Here is a 23,528-nt window from a genome sequence, read left to right as displayed (position 1 = left end):
ATGATAATATAATAATTTAACATCTCGTTAGATATAATAAACATTGGGTTAACAACATTTAACATGATCGTTAACTTAAAGGTTTCAAATCAACATTTACATGTAACGACTAACGATGACTTAACGACTCAGTTAAAATGTATATACATGTAGTGTTTTAATATGTATTCATACACTTTTGAAAGACTTCAAGACACTTATCAAAATACTTCTACTTAACAAAAATGCTTACAATTACATCCTCGTTCAGTTTCATCAACAATTCTACTCGTATGCACCTGTATTCGTACTCGTACAATACACAACTTTTAGATGTATGTACTATTGGTATATACAATCCAATGATCAGCTCTTAGCAGCCTATGTGAGTCACCTAACACATGTGGGAACCATCATTTGGCAACTAGCATGAAATATCTTATAAAATTACAAAAATATGAGTAATCATTCATGACTTATTTACATGAAAATAAAATTACACATCCTTTATATCTAATCCATATACCAACGACCAAAAACACCTACAAATACTTTCATTCTTCAATTTTCTTCATCTAAGTGATCTCTCTCAAGTTCTATCTTCAAGTTCTAAGTGTTCTTCATAAATTCCATAAGTATAGTTTCATAAAAATCAAGAATACTACCAAGTTTGCAAGTTTACTTCCAAGCTTTCTAATCCATTCCAAGTAATCATCTAAGATCAAGGAACCTTTGTTATTTATAGTAGGTTATCTTTCTAATTCAAGGTAATATTCATATTCAAACTTTGATTCAATTTCTACAACTATAACAATCTTATTTCGAGTGAAAATCTTACTTGAACTGTTTTCGTGTCATGATTCTGCTTCAAGAACTTTCAAGCCATCCAAGGATCCTTTGAAGCTAGATCCATTTTCCTCATTTCCAGTAGTTTTATCCAGAAAACTTTAGGTAGTAATGATGTTCATAACATCATTCGATTCATACATATAAAGCTATCTTATTCGAAGGTTTAAACTTGTAATCACTAGAACATAGTTTAGTTAATTCTAAACTTGTTCGCAAAAAAAAAAAGTTAATCCTTCTAACTTGACTTTTAAAATCAACTAAACACATGTTCTATATCTATATGATATGCTAACTTAATGATTTAAAACCTGGAAACACGAAAAATACCGTAAAACCGGATATACGCCGTCGTAGTGAAACCGGTGGCTGTTTTGGTTTGGATAATTAAAAACTATGATAAACTTTGATTTAAAAGTTGTTCTTCTGAGAAAATGATTTTTCATATGAACATGAAACTATATCAAAAAATCAAGGTTAAACTCAAAGTGGAAGTATGTTTTCTAAAATGGTCATCTAGACGTCGTTCTTTCGACTGAAATGACTACCTTTACAAAAAATGACTTGTAACTTATATTTTCAACTATAAACCTATACTTTTTCTGTTTAGATTCATAAAATAGAGTTCAATATGAAACCATAGCAATTTGATTCACTCAAAACGGATTTAAAATGAAGAAGTTATTTCTAAAACAAGATTGGATATTTTTGATCTTTTTAGCTACGGGAAATGTTTAACAAATCTATACAAATCATATCCTAGCTAACTTATATTGTATTATACATGTATTCTAACATATTATGTAATCTTGAGATACCATAGACACATATGCAAATGTTTTGACATATCATATCGACCCATGTATATATATTATTTGGAACAACCATAGACACTCTATATGCAGTAATGTTGGAGTTGAAATGTCCCGTTCTTATTGATTAAAAACGTTCCATATTAATTGATTTCGTTGCGAGATTTTGACCTCTATATGAGACGTTTTTCAAAGACTGCATTCATTTTTAAAACAAACCATAACCTTTATTTTATAGATAAAGGTTTTAAAAAGCTTTACGTAGATTATCAAATAATGATAATCTAAAATATCCTGTTTACACACGACCATTACATAATGGTTTACAATACAAATATGTTACAACAAAATAAGTTTCTTGAATGCAGTTTTTACACAATATCATACAAGCATGGACTCCAAATCTCGTCCTTATTTAAGTATGCGACAGCGAAAGCTCTTAATAATCACCTGAGAATAAACATGCTTAAAACGTCAACAAAAATGTTGGTGAGTTATAGGTTTAACCTATATATATCAAATCATAATAATAGACCACAAGATTTCATATTTCAATACACATCCCATACATAGAGATAAAAAATCATTCATATGGTGAACACCTGGTAACCGACATTAACAAGATGCATATATAAGAATATCCCCATCATTCCGGGACACCCTTCGGATATGATATAAATTTCGAAGTACTAAAGCATCCGGTACTTTGGATGGGGTTTGTTAGGCCCAATAGATCTATCTTTAGGATTCGCGTCAATTAGGGCGTCTGTTCCCTAATTCTTAGATTACCAGACTTAATAAAAAAGGGCATATTCGATTTCGATAATTCAACCATAGAATGTAGTTTCACGTACTTGTGTCTATTTTGTAAATCATTTATAAAACCTGCATGTATTCTCATCCCAAAAATATTAGATTTTAAAAGTGGGACTATAACTCACTTTCACAGATTTTTAATTCGTCGGGAAGTAAGACTTGGCCACTGGTTGATTCACGAACCTATAACAATATATACATATATATCAAAGTATGTTCAAAATATATTTACAACACTTTTAATATATTTTGATGTTTTAAGTTTATTAAGTCAGCTGTCCTCGTTAGTAACCTACAACTAGTTGTCCACAGTTAGATGTACAGAAATAAATCGATAAATATTATCTTGAATCAATCCACGACCCAGTGTATACGTATCTCAGTATTGATCACAACTCAAACTATATATATATTTTGGAATCAACCTCAACCCTGTATAGCTAACTCCAACATTCACATATAGAGTGTCTATGGTTGTTCCGAAATATATATAGATGTGTCGATATGATAGGTCAAAACATTGTATATGTCTCTATGGTATCTCAAGATTACATAATATACAATACAAGTTGATTAAGTTATGGTTGGAATAGATTTGTTACCAATTTTCACGTAGCTAAAATGAGAAAAATTATCCAATCTTGTTTTACCCATAACTTCTTCATTTTAAATCCGTTTTGAGTGAATCAAATTGATATGGTTTCATATTGAACTCTATTTTACGAATCTAAACAGAAAAAGTATAGGTTTATAGTCAGAAAAATAAGTTACAAGTCATTTTTGTAAAGGTAGTCATTTCAGTCGAAAGAACGACGTCTAGATGACCATTTTAGAAAACATACTTCCACTTTGAGTTTAACCATAATTTTTGGATATAGTTTCATGTTCATAATAAAAATCATTTTCTCAGAATAACAACTTTTAAATTAATGTTTATCATAGTTTTTAATTAACTAACCCAAAACAGCCCGCGGTGTTACTACGACGGCGTAAATCCGGTTTTACGGTGTTTTTCGTGTTTCCAGGTTTTAAATCATTAAGTTAGCATATCATATAGATATAGAACATGTATTTAGTTGATTTTAAAAGTCAAGTTATAAGGATTAACTTTTGTTTGCGAACAAGTTTAGAATTAACTAAACTATGTTCTAGTGATTACAAGTTTAAACCTTCGAATAAGATAGCTTTATATGTATGAATCGAATGATGTTATGAACATCATTACTACCTTAAGTTCCTTGGATAAACCTACTGGAAAAGAGAAAAATGGCTCTAGCTTCAACGGATCCTTGGATGGCTATAGTTATAGAAATTGAACCAAGGTTTGAATATGATTATTACCTTGTATTAGAATGATAACCTACTGTAAGAAACAAAGATTTCTTGAGGTTGGATGATCACCTTACAAGATTGGAAGTGAGCTAGCAAACTTGAAAGTATTCTTGATTTTATGTAACTAAAACTTGTAGAATATATGAAGAACACTTAGAACTTGAAGATAGAACTTGAGAGAGATCAATTAGATGAAGAAAATTGAAGAATGAAAGTGTTTGAAGGTGTTTTTGGTCGTTGGTGTATGGATTAGATATAAAGGATATGTAATTTTGTTTTCATGTAAATAAGTCATGAATGATTACTCATATTTTTGTAATTTTATGAGATATTTCATGCTAGTTGCCAAATGATGGTTCCCACATGTTAAGTAGAAGTATTTTGATAAGTGTATTGAAGTCTTCCAAAAGTGTATAAATACATATTAAAACACTACATGTATATACATTTTAACTGAGTCGTTAAGTCATCGTTAGTCGTTACATGTAAGTGTTGTTTTGAAACCTTTAGGTTAACGATCTTGTTAAATGTTGTTAACCCAATGTTTATAATATCAAATGAGATTTTAAATTATTATATTATCATGATATTATCATGTATGAATATCTCTTAATATGATATATATACATTAAATGTCTTTACAACGATAATCGTTACATATATGTCTCGTTTAAAAATCATTAAGTTAGTAGTCTTGTTTTTACATATGTAGTTCATTGTTAATATACTTAATGATATGTTTACTTATCATAGTATCATGTTAACTATATATATATATCCATATATATGTCATCATATAGTTTTTACAAGTTTTAACGTTCGTGAATCACCGGTCAACTTGGGTGGTCAATTGTCTATATGAAACATATTTCAATTAATCAAGTCTTAACAAGTTTAATTGCTTAACATGTTTCCAACATGTTAAGCAATCAAACTTGTTAAGACTTGATTAATTGAAATATGTTTCATATAGACAATTGACCACCCAAGTTGACTGGTGATTCACGAACATTAAAACTTGTAAAAACTATATGACGACATATATATGGATATATATATAGTTAACATGATACTATGATAAGTAAACATATCATTAAGTATATTAACAATGAACTACATATGTAAAAACAAGACTACTAACTTAATGATTTTTAAACGAGACATATATGTAACGATTATCGTTGTAAAGACATTTAATGTATATATATCATATTAAGAGATATTCATACATGATAATATCATGATAATATAATAATTTAAAATCTCATTTGATATTATAAACATTGGGTTAACAACATTTAACAAGATCGTTAACCTAAAGGTTTCAAAACAACACTTACATGTAACGACTAACGATGACTTAACGACTCAGTTAAAATGTATATACATGTAGTGTTTTAATATGTATTTATACACTTTTGAAAGACTTCAATACACTTATCAAAATACTTCTACTTAACAAAAATGCTTACAATTACATCCTCGTTCAGTTTCATCAACAATTCTACTCGTATGCACCCGTATTCGTACTCGTACAATACACAGCTTTTAGATGTATGTACTATTGGTATATACACTCCAATGATCAGCTCTTAGCAGCCCATGTGAGTCATCTAACACATGTGGGAACCATCATTTGGCAACTAGCATGAAATATCTCATAAAATTACAAAAATATGAGTAATCATTCATGACTTATTTACATGAAAACAAAATTACATATCCTTTATATCTAATCCATGCACCAACGACCAAAAACACCTACAAACACTTTCATTCTTCAATTTTCTTCATCTAATTGATCTCTCTCAAGTTCTATCTTCAAGTTCTAAGTGTTCTTCATAAATTCTACAAGTTCTAGTTACATAAAATCAAGAATACTTTCAAGTTTGCTAGCTCACTTCCAATCTTGTAAGGTGATCATCCAACCTTAAGAAATCTTTGTTTCTTACAGTAGTTTATCATTCTAATACAAGGTAATAATCATATTCAAACTTTGATTCAATTTCTATAACTATAACAATCTTATTTCAAGTGATGATCTTACTTGAACTTGTTTTCGTGTCATGATTCTGCTTCAAGAACTTCGAGCCATCCAAGGATCCGTTGAAGCTAGATCCATTTTTCTCTTTTCCAGTAGGTTTATCCAAGGAACTTAAGGTAGTAATGATGTTCATAACATCATTCGATTCATACATATAAAGCTATCTTATTCGAAGGTTTAAACTTGTAATCACTAGAACATAGTTTAGTTAATTCTAAACTTGTTCGCAAACAAAAGTTAATCCTTCTAACTAGACTTTTAAAATTAACTAAACACATGTTCTATATCTATATGATATGCTAACTTAATGATTTAAAACCTGGAAACACGAAAAACACCATAAAACCGGATTTACGCCGTTGTAGTAACACCGCGGGCTGTTTTGGGTTAGTTAATTAAAAACTATGATAAACTTTGATTTAAAAGTTGTTATTCTGAGAAAATGATTTTTATTATGAACATGAAACTATATCCAAAAATTATGGTTAAACTCAAAGTGGAAGTATGTTTTCTAAAATGGTCATCTAGACGTCGTTCTTTCGACTGAAATGACTACCTTTACAAAAACGACTTGTAACTTATTTTTCCGACTATAAACCTATACTTTTTCTGTATAGATTCATAAAATAGAGTTCAATATGAAACTATAGCAATTTGATTCACTCAAAACGGATTTAAAATGAAGAAGTTATGGGTAAAACAAGATTGGATAATTTTTCTCATTTTAGCTACGTGAAAATTGGTAACAAATCTATTCCAACCATAACTTAATCAACTTGTATTGTATATTATGTAATCTTGAGATACCATAGACACGTATACAATGTTTCGACCTATCATGTCGACACATCTATATATATTTCGGAACAACCATAGACACTCTATATGTGAATGTTGGAGTTAGCTATACAGGGTTGAGGTTCATTCCAAAATATATATAGTTTGAGTTGTGATCAATACTGAGATACGTATACACTGGGTCGTGGATTGATTCAAGATAATATTTATCGATTTATTTCTGTACATCTAACTGTGGACAACTAGTTGTAGGTTACTAACGAGGACAGCTGACTTAATAAACTTAAAACATCAAAATATATTAAAAGTGTTGTAAATATATTTTGAACATACTTTGATATATATGTATATATTGTTATAGGTTCGTGAATCAACCAGTGGCCAAGTCTTACTTCCCGACGAAGTAAAAATCTGTGAAAGTGAGTTATAGTCCCACTTTTAAAATCTAATATTTTTGGGATGAGTATACATGCAGGTTTTATAAATGATTTACAAAATAGACACAAGTACGTGAAACTACATTCTATGGTTGAATTATCGAAATCGAATATGCCCCTTTTTATTAAGTCTGGTAATCTAAGAATTAGGGAACAGACACCCTAATTGACGCGAATCCTAAAGATAGATATATTGGGCCTAACAAACCCCATCCAAAGTACCGGATGCTTTAGTACTTCGAAATTTATATCATATCCGAAGGGTGTCCCGGAATGATGGGGATATTCTTATATATATGCATCTTGTTAATGTCGGTTACCAGGTGTTCACCATATGAATGATTTTTATCTCTATGTATGGGATGTGTATTGAAATATGAAATCTTGTGGTCTATTGTTACGATTTGATACATATAAGTTAAACCTATAACTCACCAACATTTTTTGTTGATGTTTAAAGCATGTTTATTCTCAGGTGAATACTAAGAGCTTCCGCTGTTGCATACTAAAATAAGGACAAGATTTAGAGTCCATGTTTGTATGAAATTGTGTAAAAACTGCATTCAAGAAACTGATTTTGATGTAACATATTTGTATTGTAAACCATTATGTAATGGTCGTGTGTAAACAGGATATTTTAGATTATCATTATTTGATAATCTACGTAAAGCTTTTAAACCTTTATTTATGAAATAAAGGTTATGGTTTGTTTTAAAAATGAATGCAGTCTTTGAAAAATGTCTCATATAGAGGTCAAAACCTCGCAACGAAATCAATTAATATGGAACGTTTTTAAACAATAAGAACGGGACATTTCAAAGTAAAACTTGGCTTCCAAGCTAACTTAATCTCCAAGCTAATTTGATTTCTTTCCTTTTGTTTAAAGTTTCCATATCTCAACAATCTCCCACTTGGAAACTTTGAACAAACCCAACCTGTCTCGACTTTGTTAAACCTACCCATTTGTGACGATCGCTCCAAATCCATATGAACGAATACGTCATTCATCGATTTCATTGAGAGGTATTTGATCTCTATATGATACGTTTTATAAACATTGCATTCTTTTGAAAAGGTATACCATAAATGAATATTTAAATCCAAGATTTTCGACATCTGATGATTTCTACATATAGACAATCACTGTAAATAATACTTTACAATACTACATCCGTTGATAATGCAGTCAAAATAGATACATGATGATGGTTTTGTGAATGCAACATTTTCTTGAATAAAGCATGTATGACTCCATGCACAAAGCTTGTCTAACATATAAGCAAACAGTGGAAGACTTCTAGGAACCTGAGAATAAACATGCTAACAAGTGTCAACATAAAGGCTGGTGAGTTCATAGTTTTAGTGTTTCGCATAATCTGTATATAAAGGTGGATCACAAGATTTTAGTTGTTTCATCCAGAAACGTTTATCAAAATATTCTACAAGATTGAGCACCCTGGTAACTAAGCTGTAACGTTATAATAAGTACCCCTGTTTTAACATACATGCAACCAACATGTAAAATACACGCAATCCAACATGTACTAAACTCAAATAGCATACGTCTGTTTTATAGTTCAGGCTAGGGTTTCTATACATGGAACAGACGGGGATGTCAAGCCCTATGGATCCATATACAACTACACGCGCCCACCAGTTCTTATAACTGGCAGTTACTAGTTACCGAAGCTAAGGGATTTTTGGTTCAAACTCAGTGTAGAATTTAGTATGTACTTGTATCCATTGTGTTTAAAATAAAGTGCATGTATTCTCAGCCTAAAAATATATATTGCAAAAGCAATTAAAAAGGGATCATATGAAACTCACCTTAGCAGTACATAAAGTTGTTCACTGAAATATGATCGAAACTCGGAATACCTAATAACCGTAGATCTCAACCTAGAGAACATATGTTGGTCAATAAATGCCTATCAAGCTAGGTCAGGTCATAGTGTATCACAATCCACTTTATCAATCTCATAGACAAGTTGTTTAAATATTAATTTACAGTTTTAAACACAATTTCAATTAATGTTAATCATAATTCAGTTGATCATTGAAATGTCCCGTTCTTATTGATTAAAAACGTTCCATATTAATTGATTTCGTTGCGAGGTTTTGACCTCTATATGAGACGTTTTTCAAAGACTGCATTCATTTTAAAACAAACCATAACCTTTATTTCATCAATAAAGGTTTAAAAGTTTTACGTAGATTATCAAATAATGATAATCTAAAATATCCTGTTTACACACGACCATTACATAATGGTTTACAATACAAATATGTTACAACAAAATAAGTTTCTTGAATGCAGTTTTTACACAATATCATACAAGCATGGACTTCAAATCTCGTCCTTATTTAAGTATGCGACAGCGGAAGCTCTTAATAATCACCTGAGAATAAACATGCTTTAAAACGTCAACAAAAATGTTGGTGAGTTATAGGTTTAACCTATATATATCAAATCATAATAATAGACCACAAGATTTCATATTTCAATACATATCCCATACATAGAGATAAAAATCATTCATATGGTGAACACCTGGTAACCGACATTTACAAGATGCATATATAAGAATATCCCCATCATTCCGGGACACCCTTCGGATATGATATAAATTTTGAAGTACTAAAGCATCCGGTACTTTGGATGGGGTTTGTTAAGCCCAATAGATCTATCTTTAGGATTCGCGTCAATTAGGGTGTCTGTTCCCTAATTCTTAGATTACCAGACTTAATAAAAAGGGGCATATTCGATTTCGATAATTCAACCATAGAATGTAGTTTCACGTACTTGTGTCTATTTTGTAAATCATTTATAAAACCTGCATGTATTCTCATCCCAAAAATATTAGATTTTAAAAGTGGGACTATAACTCACTTTCACAGATTTTTACTTCGTCGAGAAGTAAGACTTGGCCACTGTTGATTCACAAACCTATAACAATATATACATATATATTAAAGTATGTTCAAAATATATTTACAACACTTTTAATATATTTTGATGTTTTAAGTTTATTAAGTCAGCTGTCCTCGTTAGTAACCTACAACTAGTTGTCCACAGTTAGATGTACAGAAATAAATCAATAAATATTATCTTGAATCAATCCACGACCCAGTGTATACGTATCTCAGTATTGATCACAACTCAAACTATATATATTTTGGAATCAACCTCAACCCTGTATAGCTAACTCCAACATTCACATATAGAGTGTCTATGGTTGTTCCGAAATATATATAGATGTGTCGACATGATAGGTCGAAACATTGTATACGTGTCTATGGTATCTCAAGATTACATAATATACAATACAAGTTGATTAAGTTATGGTTGGAATAGATTTGTTACCAATTTTCACGTAGCTAAAATGAGAAAAATTATCCAATCTTGTTTTACCCATAACTTCTTCATTTTAAATCCGTTTTGAATGAATCAAATTGCTATGGTTTCATATTGAACTGTATTTTATGAATCTAAATAGAAAAAGTATAGGTTTATAGTCGGAAAAATAAGTTACAAGTCTTTTTTGTAAAGGTAGTCATTTCAGTCGAAAGAACGACGTCTAGATGACCATTTTAGAAAACATACTTCCACTTTGAGTTTAACCATAATTTTTGGATATAGTTTCATGTTCATAATAAAAATCATTTTCTCAGAATAACAACTTTTAAATCAAAGTTTATCATAGTTTTTAATTAACTAACCCAAAACAGCCCGCGGTGTTACTACGACGGCGTAAATCCGGTTTTACGGTGTTTTTCGTGTTTCCAGGTTTTAAATCATTAAGTTAGCATATCATATAGATATAGAACATGTGTTTAGTTAATTTTAAAAGTCAAGTTAGAAGGATTAACTTTTGTTTGCGAACAAGTTTAGAATTAACTAAACTATGTTCTAGTGATTACGAGTTTAAACCTTCGAATAAGATAGTTTTATATATATGAATCGAATGATGTTATGAACATCATTACTACCTCAAGTTTAGTAGGTAAACCTACTGGAAGTGACAATAAATGATCTAGCTTCAAAGGATCTTGGATGGCTTGAAAGTTCTTGAAGTAGGATCATGACACAAAAACAAGTTCAAGTAAGATTTTTATTCGAATTAAGATAGTTTATAGTTATAGAAATTGAATCAAAGTTTGAATATGAATATTACCTTGAATAAGAAAGATAACCTACTGTATATAACAAAGGTTTCTTGATCTTAGATGATTACTTGGAATGGATTAGAAAGCTTGGAAGTAAATTAGTAAACTTGAAGGGATTTTTGAAGTGTTCTTGAAGTGTTCTTCCTATGATGATTATAGCTTGATTCTTGAAGTGATTTTTGATGAAGATGATGATTAACTACTGGAAAAATACGTTCATAATAGTGTGGGTGTGTTGAGAGAGAATTAGAAAGAGAATTGGAAGTGAAATGGAGTGAATGATGAGTGGTAATTGGTGAGTGGTGAGTGGGGTTAAAAGGAGTTCTAGTTAGTTGACTAGCTCATGGTAGAAGTTAAAATTGATTAGTCATACATGACATAATCAAGAGTGGAATCCCATGCTAGTTCCTATTGGTATATACCTATAGTAAGTACGTTTTGAAGCTGTGTATAATACGGGTAAAAATACGACTAGAATTCTTGATGAAAGAAAAGAATGGGAAAGTAACTGTAACCATTTTCGTTAAGTATGAGTGTTTTGATATATGTTTTGAAGTCTTCCAAAAGTATTTTAATACATCTAAATACACTACATGTATATACATTTTAACTGAGTCGTTAAGTCATCGTTAGTCGTTACATGTAAGTGTTGTTTTGAAACCTTTAAGTTAACGATCTCAATTAATGTTGTTAACCCATTGTTTATTATATCTAATGAGATGTTAAATTATTATATTATCATGATATTATGATATATTAATATATCTTAATATGATATATATACATTTAACTGTCGTTACAACGATAATCGTTACATATATGTCTCGTTTCGAAATCCTTAAGTTAGTAGTCTTGTTTATATGTATATAACTCATTGTTAATATACTTATGGAGATACTTACTTATCATAATCTCATGTTAACCATATGTATATCCATATATATATCGTCATGTCGTTTTTACAAGTTTTAACGTTCGTGAATCGCCGGCCAACTTGGGTGGTCAATTGTCTATATGAAACATATTTCAATTAATCAAGTCTTAACAAGTTTGATTGCTTAACATGTTGGAAACATTTAATCATGTAAATATCAATCTCAATTAATATATATAAACATGGAAAAGTTCGGGTCACTACAGTACCTACCCGTTAAATAAATTTCGTCCCGAAATTTTAAGCTGTTGAAGGTGTTGACGAATCTTCTGGAAATAGATGCGGGTATTTCTTCTTCATCTGATCTTCACGCTCCCAGGTGAACTCGGGTCCTCTACGAGCATTCCATCGAACCTTAACAATTGGTATCTTGTTTTGCTTAAGTCTTTTAACCTCACGATCCATTATTTCGACGGGTTCTTCGATGAATTGGAGTTTTTCATTGATTTGGATTTCATCTAACGGAATAGTGAGATCTTCTTTAGCAAAACATTTCTTCAAATTCGAGACGTGGAAAGTGTTATGTACAGCCGCGAGTTGTTGAGGTAACTCAAGTCGGTAAGCTACTGGTCCGACACGATCAATAATCTTGAATGGTCCAATATACCTTGGATTTAATTTCCCTCGTTTACCAAATCGAACAACGCCTTTCCAAGGTGCAACTTTAAGCATGACCATCTCTCCAATTTCAAATTCTATATCTTTTCTTTTAATGTCAGCGTAGCTCTTTTGTCGACTTTGGGCGGTTTTCAACCGTTGTTGAATTTGGATGATCTTCTCGGTAGTTTCTTGTATAATCTCCGGACCCGTAATCTGTCTATCCCCCACTTCACTCCAACAAATCGGAGACCTGCACTTTCTACCATAAAGTGCTTCAAACGGCGCCATCTCAATGCTTGAATGGTAGCTGTTGTTGTAGGAAAATTCTGCTAATGGTAGATGTCGATCCCAACTGTTTCCGAAATCAATAACACATGCTCGTAGCATGTCTTCAAGCGTTTGTATCGTCCTTTCGCTCTGCCCATCAGTTTGTGGATGATAGGCAGTACTCATGTCTAGACGAGTTCCTAATGCTTGCTGTAATGTCTGCCAGAATCTTGAAATAAATCTGCCATCCCTATCAGAGATAATAGAGATTGGTATTCCATGTCTGGAGACGACTTCCTTCAAATACAGTCGTGCTAACTTCTCCATCTTGTCATCTTCTCTTATTGGCAGAAAGTGTGCTGATTTGGTGAGATGATCAACTATTACCCAAATAGTATCAAAACCACTTGCAGTCCTTGGCAATTTAGTGATGAAATCCATGGTAATGTTTTCCCATTTCCATTCTGGGATTTCGGGTTGTTGAAGTAGACCTGATGGTTTCTGATGCTCAGCTTTGACCTTAGAACACGTCAAACATTCTCCTACATATTTAGCAACATCGGCTTTCATACCCGGCCACCAAAAATGTTTCTTGAGATCCTTGTACATCTTCCCTGTTCCAGGATGTATTGAGTATCTGGTTTTATGAGCTTCTCTAAGTAACATTTCTCTCATATCTCCAAATCTTGGTACCCAAATCCTTTCAGCCCTATACCGGGTTCCGTCTTCCCGAATATTAAGATGCTTCTCCGATCCTTTGGGTATTTCATCCTTTAAATTTCCTTCTTTTAAAACTCCTTGTTACGCCTCCTTTATTTGAGTAGTAAGGTTATTATGAATCATTATATTCATAGATTTTACTCGAATGGGTTCTCTGTCCTTCCTGCTCAAGGCATCGGCTACCACATTTGCCTTTCCCGGGTGGTAACGAATCTCAAAGTCGTAATCATTCAATAATTAAATCCACCTACGCTGCCTCATATTTAGTTGTTTCTGATTAAATATGTGTTGAAGACTTTTGTGGTCGGTATATATAATACTTTTGACCCCATATAAGTAGTGCCTCCAAGTCTTTAATGCAAAAACAACCGCGCCTAATTCCAAATCATGCGTCGTATAATTTTGTTCGTGAATCTTCAATTGTCTAGACGCATAAGCAATCACCTTCGTTCGTTGCATTAATACACAACCGAGACCTTGCTTTGATGCGTCACAATAAATCACAAAATCATCATTCCCTTCAGGCAATGACAATATAGGTGCCGTAGTTAGCTTTTTCTTCAATAACTGAAACGCTTTCTCTTGTTCATCATTCCATTCAAATTTCTTCCCTTTATGCGTTAATGCAGTCAAGGGTTTTGCTATTCTGGAAAAGTCTTGGATGAACCTTCTGTAGTAACCAGCTAGTCCTAAAAACTGGCGTATGTGTTTCGGAGTTTTCGGGGTTTCCCACTTTTCAACAGTTTCTATCTTTGCCGGATCCACCTTAATACCTTCTTTGTTCACTATGTGACCGAGGAATTGAACTTCTTCCAACCAAAATGCACAATTTGAAAACTTAGCGTACAATTCTTCCTTCCTCAATACTTCTAACACCTTTCTCAAATGTTCACCGTGTTCTTGGTCATTCTTTGAGTAAATAAGTATGTCATCAATGAAAACAATGACAAACTTGTCAAGGTATGGTCCACACACTCGGTTCATAAGGTCCATGAACACAGCTGGTGCATTAGTTAAACCAAACGGCATGACCATAAACTCGTAATGACCGTAACGTGTTCTGAAAGCAGTCTTTGGAATATCATCTTCTTTCACCCGCATTTGATGATACCCGGAACGTAAGTCAATCTTTGAATAAACAGACGAGCCTTGTAGTTGATCAAATAAGTCGTCGATTCTCGGTAGTGGGTAGCGGTTCTTGATGGTAAGTTTGTTCAACTCTCGGTAGTCGATACACAACCTGAATGTACCATCTTTCTTCTTGACAAACAAAACAGGAGCTCCCCACGGTGATGTGCTTGGTCGAATGAAACCACGCTCTAAAAGTTCTTGTAATTGGCTTTGCAGTTCTTTCATCTCGCTGGGTGTGAGTCTGTAAGGAGCACGAGCTATTGGTGCAGCTCCTGGTACAAGATCTATTTGAAATTCAACGGATCGCTGTGGGGGTAATCCCGGTAATTCTTTCGGAAATACATCGGGAAATTCTTTTGCAATGGGAACATCATTGATGCTCTTTTCTTCAGTTTGTACTTTCTCGACGTGTGCTAGAACAGCATAGCAACCTTTTTTTATTAGTTTTTGTGCCTTCAAATTACTAATAAGATGTAGCTTCGTGTTGCCCTTTTCTCCGTACACCATTAAGGGTTTTCCTTTTTCTCGTATAATGCGAATTGCATTTTTGTAACAAACGATCTCTGCTTTCACTTCTTTCAACCAGTCCATACCGATTATCACATCAAAACTCCCTAACTCTACTGGTATCAAATCAATCTTAAATGTTTCGCTAACCAGTTTAATTTCTCGATTCCGACATATATTATCTGCTGAAATTAATTTACCATTTGCTAATTCGAGTAAAAATTTACTATCCAAAGGCGTCAATGGACAACTTAATTTAGCACAAAAATCTCTACTCATATAGCTTCTATCCGCACCCGAATCAAATAAAACGTAAGCAGATTTATTGTCAATAAGAAACGTACCCGTAACAAGCTCCGGGTCTTCCTGTGCCTCTGCCGCATTAATATTGAAAACTCTTCCGCGGCCTTGTCCATTCGTGTTCTCCTGGTTCGGGCAATTTCTAATAATGTGGCCCGGTTTTCCACATTTATAACAAACTACATTGGCATAACTTGCTCCAACACTACTTGCTCCGCCATTACTTGTTCCGACACCATTTGTTCCTTTCGTTCTGTTAACCCCTGGTCCGTAGACATCACACTTCGCCGCGCTATGACCATTTCTTTTACACTTGTTGCAAAATTTGGTGCAGAACCCCGAGTGATACTTTTCACACCTTTGGCATAGCTGCTTCTGATTGTTGTTGTTGTTGCGGTTATTATTGTTGTTAAGATGATTGTTGTGGTTGCTGTTGTTGTTGTTGTTGTTGGGCCGTTTGTTGTAGTTGCGATTGATGTTGCGATTGTTAGGATAGTTGTTGCGATTATTGTTATAATTGCTGTTGTTATTGTATTGGTGATTCTTATCACCGTTTTCCTCCCACTTTCTTTTGACTTGCTTCACATTGGCCTCTTCAGCAGTCTGTTCTTTAATTCTTTCTTCAATCTGGTTCACTAGTTTATGAGCCATTCTACATGCCTGTTGTATGGAGGCGGGCTCGTGTGAACTTATATCTTCTTGGATTCTTTCTGGTAATCCTTTCACAAACGCGTCGATCTTCTCTTCCTCATCTTCGAATGCTCCCGGACACAATAGGCACAATTCTGTGAATCGTCTTTCATACGTGGTAATATCAAATCCTTGGGTTCGTAACCCTCTAAGTTCTGTCTTGAGCTTATTGACCTCGGTTCTGGGACGGTACTTCTCGTTCATCAAGTGCTTGAATGCTGACCACGGTAGTGCGTACGCATCATCTTGTCCCACTTGCTCTAGATAGGTATTCCACCATGTTAACGCAGAACCTGTAAAGGTATGCGTAGCGTACTTCACTTTGTCCTCTTCAGTACACTTACTTATGGCAAACACCGATTCGACCTTCTCGGTCCACCGTTTCAATCCGATCGGTCCTTCGGTTCCATCAAATTCCAAAGGTTTGCAGGCAGTGAATTCTTTGTAGGTGCATCCTACACGATTTCCTGTACTGCCAGATCCAAGGTTATTGTTGGTATATAGCGCAGCCTGTACTGCGGCTATGTTTGAAGCTAGAAAAGTACTGAATTCCTCTTCATTCATATTCACGGTGTGTCGAGTAGTCGGTGCCATTTCCTTCAAAATAGTTAAATGGAACAAGTTAATCATACAGAATATTAAGAGTAGTTAATAGTATTTCGTAGCATAATATGAACTCATTTATAAAAGCCTTTTCTTCATATCAGCGTTTTATAAGTTTAAATTCGGGTAGTACCTACCCGTTAAGTTCATACTTAGTAGCTAATATACAATTCAACTACTACAATTCTTTATGAAAAACTGATTATAATAATATTTCGCGTTCAAACTTTTACACAATATTTTACAAACTTACAATACCGCTTATTTTACATATAGCATGAAATATAGCACACAACAAATTTGATACAAGATGGTTGTGAAGATAATTCTAGCTAGTACACAAGTCGTTCAGCAAAGGCAATAAAGACACGTAATTCCTACGTCCAGAAACAAGTCATGCATTCTGGTTTTACTAGGATTACTTCCCATCCTTGGTCTTGTGGAACATAACCGTTATGGCCGTTGATAAGACAGCGTGTTGTAACGTCGTCAAAGGGACGAGGGTTACGTAATGACCAACAGTCTCGTAATAACCTAAAAACCTCATTTCTTACCCCAATTACCGACTCCGTCACTTGAGGGAACGTTTTGTTTAATAGTTGTAGCCCGGTGTTCTTGTTCTCACTTTGGTGAGAAGCGAACATTACTAACCCGTAAGCATAACATGCTTCTTTATGTTGCATGTTAGCCGCTTTTTCTAAATCACGAAGTCCTATATTTGGATATACTGAGTCAAAATAATTTCTTAACCCGTTGCGTAAAATAGCATTTGGGTTCCCCGCAATATATGCGTCAAAGTAAACACATCGTAACTTATGGATTTCCCAATGTGATATCCCCCATCTTCCGAACGAAAGCCTTTTATAAACCAAATCATTCTTGGAACGTTCTTCGAATGTCTTACAAACTGATCTCGCCTTAAATAGTTGTGCCGAGGAATTCTGACCGACTCTAGACAAGATTTCATCAATCATGTCTCCGGGTAGGTCTCTTAAAATATTGGGTTGTCTATCCATTTTGTGTTTTTATACTGTAAAATAGACAAGAGTTAGATTCATAAAAAAAAATACTTATTAATACAAGCAATTTTTACATATATCATAAAGCATAAGCACACTATATTACATATATTACACCACACGAATACAACTATCTTATTCCGACTCGCTTGTTTCTTCTTCTTTGGTTTTGGTTCGTTTTCCCAAGTTTCTAGGGATATATGATGTTCCCCTAATACGAGCCGTTATTTTCCACATTGGTTTAGAAAAACCTGGTGGTTTAGAGGTTCCCGGGTCATTGTTACAACTTAAGGACTTCGGGGGTTGACGATACATATAAAGTTCATCGGGGTTGGAATTAGATTTCTCTATTTTTATGCCCTTTCCCTTATTATTTTCTTTTGCCTTTTTAAATTCAGTTGGGGTAATTTCTATAACATCATCGGAATTCTCGTCGGAATCCGATTCATCGGAGAATTGGTAATCCTCCCAATATTTTGCTTCCTTAGCGGAAACACCATTGACCATAATTAACCTTGGTCGGTTGGTTGAGGATTTTCTTTTACTTAACCGTTTTATTATTTCCCCCACCGGTTCTATTTCTTCATCCGGTTCCGATTCTTCTTCCGGTTCCGATTCTTCTTCTGGTTCCGACTCTTCTTCCGGTTCCTCTTCGGGAACTTGTGAATCAGTCCACGAATCATTCCAATTTACATTTGACTCTTCATTATTATTAGGTGAGTCAATGGGACTTGTTCTAGAGGTAGACATCTATTACATAATATCAAACGCGTTAAGAGATTAATATATCACATAATATTCACATGTTAAAAATATATAGTTTCCAACAAAATTTGTTAAGCAATCATTTTTCAAGTAAACACGGTCGAAGTCCAGACTCACTAATGCATCCTAACAAACTACATAAGACACACTAATGCAAAATTCTGGTTCTCTAAGACCAACGCTCTGATACCAACTGAAATGTCCCGTTCTTATTGATTAAAAACGTTCCATATTAATTGATTTCGTTGCGAGGTTTTGACCTCTATATGAGACGTTTTTCAAAGACTGCATTCATTTTAAAACAAACCATAACCTTTATTTCATCAATAAAGGTTTAAAAGTTTTACGTAGATTATCAAATAATGATAATCTAAAATATCCTGTTTACACACGACCATTACATAATGGTTTACAATACAAATATGTTACAACAAAATAAGTTTCTTGAATGCAGTTTTTACACAATATCATACAAGCATGGACTTCAAATCTCGTCCTTATTTAAGTATGCGACAGCGGAAGCTCTTAATAATCACCTGAGAATAAACATGCTTTAAAACGTCAACAAAAATGTTGGTGAGTTATAGGTTTAACCTATATATATCAAATCATAATAATAGACCACAAGATTTCATATTTCAATACATATCCCATACATAGAGATAAAAATCATTCATATGGTGAACACCTGGTAACCGACATTTACAAGATGCATATATAAGAATATCCCCATCATTCCGGGACACCCTTCGGATATGATATAAATTTCGAAGTACTAAAGCATCCGGTACTTTGGATGGGGTTTGTTAAGCCCAATAGATCTATCTTTAGGATTCGCGTCAATTAGGGTGTCTGTTCCCTAATTCTTAGATTACCAGACTTAATAAAAAGGGGCATATTCGATTTCGATAATTCAACCATAGAATGTAGTTTCACGTACTTGTGTCTATTTTGTAAATCATTTATAAAACCTGCATGTATTCTCATCCCAAAAATATTAGATTTTAAAAGTGGGACTATAACTCACTTTCACAGATTTTTACTTCGTCGAGAAGTAAGACTTGGCCACTGTTGATTCACAAACCTATAACAATATATACATATATATTAAAGTATGTTCAAAATATATTTACAACACTTTTAATATATTTTGATGTTTTAAGTTTATTAAGTCAGCAGTCCTCGTTAGTAACCTACAACTAGTTGTCCACAGTTAGATGTACAGAAATAAATCAATAAATATTATCTTGAATCAATCCACCACCCAGTGTATACGTATCTCAGTATTGATCACAACTCAAACTATATATATTTTGGAATCAACCTCAACCCTGTATAGCTAACTCCAACATTCACATATAGAGTGTCTATGGTTGTTCCGAAATATATATAGATGTGTCGACATGATAGGTCGAAACATTGTATACGTGTCTATGGTATCTCAAGATTACATAATATACAATACAAGTTGATTAAGTTATGGTTGGAATAGATTTGTTACCAATTTTCACGTAGCTAAAATGAGAAAAATTATCCAATCTTGTTTTACCCATAACTTCTTCATTTTAAATCCGTTTTGAATGAATCAAATTGCTATGGTTTCATATTGAACTGTATTTTATGAATCTAAACAGAAAAAGTATAGGTTTATAGTCGGAAAAATAAGTTACAAGTCGTTTTTGTAAAGGTAGTCATTTCAGTCGAAAGAACGACGTCTAGATGACCATTTTAGAAAACATACTTCCACTTTGAGTTTAACCATAATTTTTGGATATAGTTTCATGTTCATAATAAAAATCATTTTCTCAGAATAACAACTTTTAAATCAAAGTTTATCATAGTTTTTAATTAACTAACCCAAAACAGCCCGCGGTGTTACTACGACGGCGTAAATCCGGTTTTACGGTGTTTTTCGTGTTTCCAGGTTTTAAATCATTAAGTTAGCATATCATATAGATATAGAACATGTGTTTAGTTAATTTTAAAAGTCAAGTTAGAAGGATTAACTTTTGTTTGCGAACAAGTTTAGAATTAACTAAACTATGTTCTAGTGATTACGAGTTTAAACCTTCGAATAAGATAGTTTTATATATATGAATCGAATGATGTTATGAACATCATTACTACCTCAAGTTTAGTAGGTAAACCTACTGGAAGTGACAATAAATGATCTAGCTTCAAAGGATCTTGGATGGCTTGAAAGTTCTTGAAGTAGGATCATGACACAAAAACAAGTTCAAGTAAGATTTTTATTCGAATTAAGATAGTTTATAGTTATAGAAATTGAATCAAAGTTTGAATATGAATATTACCTTGAATAAGAAAGATAACCTACTGTATATAACAAAGGTTTATTGATCTTAGATGATTACTTGGAATGGATTAGAAAGCTTGGAAGTAAATTAGTAAACTTGAAGGGATTTTTGAAGTGTTCTTGAAGTGTTCTTCCTATGATGATTATAGCTTGATTCTTGAAGTGATTTTTGATGAAGATGATGATTAACTACTGGAAAAATACGTTCATAATAGTGTGGGTGTGTTGAGAGAGAATTAGAAAGAGAATTGGAAGTGAAATGGAGTGAATGATGAGTGGTAATTGGTGAGTGGTGAGTGGGGTTAAAAGGAGTTCTAGTTAGTTGACTAGCTCATGGTAGAAGTTAAAATTGATTAGTCATACATGACATAATCAAGAGTGGAATCCCATGCTAGTTCCTATTGGTATATACCCATAGTAAGTACGTTTTGAAGCTGTGTATAATACGGGTAAAAATACGACTAGAATTCTTGATGAAAGAAAAGAATGGGAAAGTAACTGTAACCATTTTCGTTAAGTATGAGTGTTTTGATATATGTTTTGAAGTCTTCCAAAAGTATTTTAATACATCTAAATACACTACATGTATATACATTTTAACTGAGTCGTTAAGTCATCGTTAGTCGTTACATGTAAGTGTTGTTTTGAAACCTTTAAGTTAACGATCTCAATTAATGTTGTTAACCCATTGTTTATTATATCTAATGAGATGTTAAATTATTATATTAGCATGATATTATGATATATTAATATATCTTAATATGATATATATACATTTAACTGTCGTTACAACGATAATCGTTACATATATGTCTCGTTTCGAAATCCTTAAGTTAGTAGTCTTGTTTATATGTATATAACTCATTGTTAATATACTTATGGAGATACTTACTTATCATAATCTCATGTTAACCATATGTATATCCATATATATATCGTCATGTCGTTTTTACAAGTTTTAACGTTCGTGAATCGCCGGCCAACTTGGGTGGTCAATTGTCTATATGAAACATATTTCAATTAATCAAGTCTTAACAAGTTTGATTGCTTAACATGTTGGAAACATTTAATCATGTAAATATCAATCTCAATTAATATATATAAACATGGAAAAGTTCGGGTCACTACAATCATAACTTCTAATCTGTTCATCGAAACCATTTGATTTCTAAATAAAAAGTTATTGATTTTTCGACAGCTTTCCAACGACATGCATATCATATACCTTTTATCAATAACATATGTACCAAATTCGTGTTTCATCATAAAACTATCTAACAACAAAATTAAAGCATACAAGCATTCATAAACATATATACTCGAGCACTAGATATGGATACTCTACTAAATATATAAAAGATAAGATATGAATGCTCACGTATCAATATTGTGATTCAATATTGCAGGAAAGTACGTAGACGCGACGAATATGACAAACACTAGTTTGACTCACGAACAATACCTCTGAACCATACCCATAACCTCCATAGCTATAACCCATAATTTCCTTAGCTCTATCCCGCTCGAAAAACCATTTTGAAATCATTTGAACATAACCTCATCGTAGTATTTTATGTATAGTACTAATAATGCTCCTAACTGTAAGATTATTAATAATAATAATAACAATAATAATAATAATAATAATAATAATAATAATAATAATAATAATAATAATAATAACAATAATAATAATAATAATAATAATAATAATAATAATAATAATAATAATAATAATAATAATAATAATAATAACAATAATAATATATTAATATGTATGTAGATAGAGCAGAGATTGAGAGAGATTGAATTTGTGAAAGAAGTGAACTGAAATCGATCGAGTTTTATAGCACATTTCCTGACTTTGTTGGTCATGCGATCGCATGGCTTCTCCATGCATTTCCCATACGATCGCATGGGAGAACTTTACAGCCCATCTTCTTTTGATCTTATTCTGCCGACACACTTTGATACATATAAGATATATATATATATATATATATATATATATATATATATATATATATATATATATATATATATATATATATATATATTATTTAATATATAATATATTTAATTTTTAGAATTAATTAAATATTATATTATATTCTCGTGCATAGTTGATTTGTAATTTTTACACCGATGTGTAGTACGTTGACCCTCGACTTAAGTACCGGTTCCGATTTTTCGAACGCCCTTTCGTACTCTTAGAAAACTTGTACTTTACGTTTCGCGACACGTACCTTTATCAATATTTAGACTTATATCACCAATAATTATACTAATTGAAATGTAACTTATTCATTTGAGTGTTTTGGTCATTTGCTTCTTTAAATCAACGCCTCATTATTTATCAAAGCATATTTAATAATATTAGCTTAAATCAAAACGTTTTATGACTAAGTTAAAATATATATATATATATATATATATATATATATATA

This window comes from Rutidosis leptorrhynchoides, chromosome 11, assembly GCF_046630445.1.
Source record: "Rutidosis leptorrhynchoides isolate AG116_Rl617_1_P2 chromosome 11, CSIRO_AGI_Rlap_v1, whole genome shotgun sequence".
NCBI classification, from domain to species: domain Eukaryota; kingdom Viridiplantae; phylum Streptophyta; class Magnoliopsida; order Asterales; family Asteraceae; genus Rutidosis; species Rutidosis leptorrhynchoides.
Note: the sequence above shows the minus strand (reverse complement) of the source record.